Source organism: Carassius auratus, chromosome 3, assembly GCF_003368295.1.
Source record: "Carassius auratus strain Wakin chromosome 3, ASM336829v1, whole genome shotgun sequence".
NCBI lineage: Eukaryota > Metazoa > Chordata > Actinopteri > Cypriniformes > Cyprinidae > Carassius > Carassius auratus.
The window spans coordinates 20,158,811-20,162,999 of record NC_039245.1 but is presented as its reverse complement, the minus strand read 5'-3'; positions in this window follow the sequence as shown (position 1 = coordinate 20,162,999).

Here is a 4,189-nt window from a genome sequence, read left to right as displayed (position 1 = left end):
TATTATATTCACAATTTCACATACGTAGACTATATGACATTTTTATTTTTTATCATTTGCACCAACATACTGAAAGAAAAATCTCCGCCACTGCTGTCACCATAACAACAGTGACTAAAGTAAATATCTAAGATGGCGACATCCATAAGGCTGGCAAGACTTATCACAATTGACAGGATGTTATTTAATGAATGAATCCAATCAAAAGTTCATCCATCAATCTTAATTAACCGCCAGCAGTTTTGAATTGCAAAGTGCTATCATTTGGTGCGTGCCCAGACGGCAGTAGCTCTGGTGGAAACTGACGGCTGCTTCTAAAAGCTTCAGTTGAGACACAACCTCAATCTCACACTCAACAATGCGAGTACTGAAAATTTACGGTTACATAAAGGCAATGTCACTCTGCTTTAAAAACCAAACTATGTGCGATGTAACTGTATTTAGCCCCGTAAAACAGGACTGGCATTGTATTCAGCTGCTTTGTTTGAACGTAGCCGTTATTCACAAGTTGTAGCGAGAGCCACATACGGGCTCAGTTTGACAGGTAAAATGCAGATGGTGTCAATGAGAGAAGTCTCTCTCTCTTCTCTCTCTCCTCTCTCTCTCTCTCTCTCTCTCCCTCCCTTTGTCCTGCCTGTTAGATCTCCTGTCTTCCAAATCCATTTAGCGGCAGGGATGTAAGACAGCAAATTATTCCTTGTATGTCATGGCCATTGATACACGCCGCCTGACATGCAATCCATCAGCCTAATGCCCTCAAAGAGCGATCGCGGGTACCGCCGAGATCTTCTGCTCCAAAGGTGATTTACTCAGCTCCAGCTGCGACTTGAGTTTTGATGGTTGATGTGGATCTAGCAGTTGTTGAATCATGCATGGATGGAAGGTACCTGGACTGTGAGGTGACTGATTCATGGTCTTATTTGTGTAGCTACTGTGTTCAGACTCTCCTCCTCTTTTCTTCTCTCGGTGTAAACAGAATAGGGCACAACCTTCACTGTGACAACTGTGCCACACAGTAAGACTGGAACTCTTTTATAAGTGCACTGACATGAGTCTGTGACAGCCGGGGATGGGCACGGGGTGTTTGCTATATATATATCCAGCGGCCAAGCAGCTCTCATCCGTTGCTGCTTTATCCTGTACTCTGTAAATCAAACAAACCTCACACGTCATCAACACATGCCCTCATATTATCATCTATAACACAGAGGAAACCGTTCAATGATGCATTTTAGATATACGAATCAATATGTAATTTAAAAGAACTGATGCCGGTACATGACTGTAATTTCCTCACTGCTCACTTTTCAAGATGTCTCATACTCTGTTGGAATGCCAGTCAAATGCTGATATTTAAAAAAAAAAAAGTCAAATGAATAAATAAATAAATAAATAATAATGATGACAATTAAAAACAGCTTTATTTAGTACAATTATTACACAAATAAATAATTAAAATAATAAAAAATATAGTAAATATTATTTATATAAAATATTTATATAATATATAAATAATATATAAAATATTTAAATAATCAAGTAAATTATAGTGTTATTAATATAAAATATTGTTAAAATATTATTAAATCAAATTAAGAATTATTTAAAAAAGTAAAGATGCCCCCTGACATGTGTTAATTCTATTATAGAAATTAAATCTTGAAGTACTACTTTATTTTTGCAATATGAACAAGCAGATACCATCACACAGTGTGCATTCTTCACTTCATAAAAAGGATGGGTGGACTACAATACAACTGAAAACAGTTTTCACTTAACATACAGCAGTGTTATGAAAAATACTGCACTCATAGAACCAGACTATTTCAAAACAGCAAGAAAACAACCAAAGATATAAGTCTGCAAGTGTACAATGTTCTTTGTTTTTTTTTTCTTGTTGTTTTTTTTTCTCCCACAATGTAATTTCTTTAAATTATTTTCATTAGAGAATTTTCCTCAGTATATATTAATATATATAGTTAACTTTACAATAAGGTTAAATTTGTTAACAAATGAATGCATTAGCTATCTAATAAAAACTGCACAACAACCCAAAAATTTAACTTCATTTTATTTATTTATTCATTTATTCTACCCGATGTTGTAGTTAACCTATATGGCTTCCTTTTTGATCTGTGGAACATTTAATTAAATAAATACAATTAAAGTAAATGGGAACTGAAACTGACTGGTTACCAACATTCTTCAAAATCTCTTCTTTTATGTTCCACAGAAGAAAGAAATTAAAATAGGTTTGGAAAAACTAAAAGACTAAATAAATGGTGACAGAATAATAATAATAATAATATATATATATATTATTATTATTATTATATATTAAATATCATTATTATTATTGGTAACACTTTAGAATAAGGTTCCATTAGTTAATGTTGGTTAATGTATTAATTAACATGAATTGAACAAACAATGAATAATTCATTTATTACTGTATTTATTCATCTTCGTTAATGTTAGTTAATGAAAATACAGTTATTCATTGTTAGTTCATGGTAATTCACAGTGCATTAACTAATGTTAACAAGCACAACTTTTGATTTAAATAATGCATTAGTAAATGTTGAAATTAACTTGAACTAAGACTTATAAATGCTGTAGAAGGATTGTTCTTGCTTAGTTCATGTTAACGAAAGTAGTTAACTAACATTAACTAATGGAACCTTATTCTAAAGTGTTACCTTATTTATGTTTTTATTTATTTTTTTGGGGGGGGGGGTTGATGAACTACTCCTGTAATATACTGTAGGTTACGTTCATTTATCAATATTGTTCAGTATTAATTCATGTGCATTCATGATATATAAACTTGTGCTAAATTACAATGTTTAAAAATGTATAAGTAGGTATATGAAACAATAAATGCTGTTATGTTAGCTGTTGGAATAAATAATGACTTGAACTAATGAATTGAACACATGTAAAGCCTTGCAGATATAAATTCAATTCATTCAGTTTAATAAATGACATATCACAACTAAATTAGCGCTTGCTTGACAGCCCTAATTCAACTTCACAGGAGAAATGCCATTTCCCCCATCACATGTGCATTTATAAAGAGTCATGACTGACACAGAGGAGTCACGGTTCATGACTGCTTTTAATAGAACAGCACAAGTACATCACAGTGAGCGCGGCAGATGTATGTTACGCATGAAGAGAGGAGCAGCGGCAGCCTCGGGGACGTGGTTCCAGCCATGTAGATATGTGCAAAAGGTTCTGTCGCCTCTGATCAGATAGCGCCAGCTGCTGAGGCCTCCAGCTCTGTTCTCAGACCTGCCCTGATCCTCTTTTTCTTCCTGAACTTCCAATACCAACCCTGCACTTCCAGCATGACAAATAATGGATTACGGGGATTAGAGGTAAACGAACATAAGAAGCTCCATATGTTTTGAACCTCCTCCTGACCTAGATGTATGTGCATGCGAAGGAGAGATAAAGCCACATGTGGGCGCATGTTACCAGTTGTGATGAACGAGCAAACCGACCAAGAGAAGGTGGCACTGGCTACCATGTTTGTGATTGGCCATGCTTTGGCGTGAGGCTACAATTCATTAACGAGACATAATTGTACATTTCTGGGGGGATAGGAAGAAGCAGTGAAAGGCAATCAAATAATGAGTCGACATCACCGTGCACAAATGTTGCTTATGAGGACGGTGATCAGGACTAAATGAATCCAATTAAGAAGTTGTTATTCTCAGACCTCATGAATCTCTGTGTATTCCTCAAGGATATACGGTCACCCTGTGAAGGAGACGTGGACAATCTGACCATCCCTCTCGGTTCTAATAGAAACATGTGGCCATTATTCTCTAGGATGGGCTGGAGTATTAAAGGAGCCAACAAAGTGAAGTGTCTAAGGCTGCCAGGCCCCTGGGATTGGCGGTAAGAAAACGATGGGATTACCCAGGGATTAAGAAACGATAAGTATGGAAACAAAACCACTTTAAGAAGACACTTTCATTTTACTGTGCCAAGTTTGAAAGCAGACAGTAAAGCTCTTCAGCGCAACCCCTGTGGGAATGAATGGCTTATAAACTGAGAATAATGGTAGACGAAGTGGCCACTGCAGGACTCTGATGAGCAGGAAAGACAAGAGGAGGGAGGACAATAGCGCTTGTGACTCCTCATATCCTGACTGAATGGGAATTACACTTCTGGTGTCACA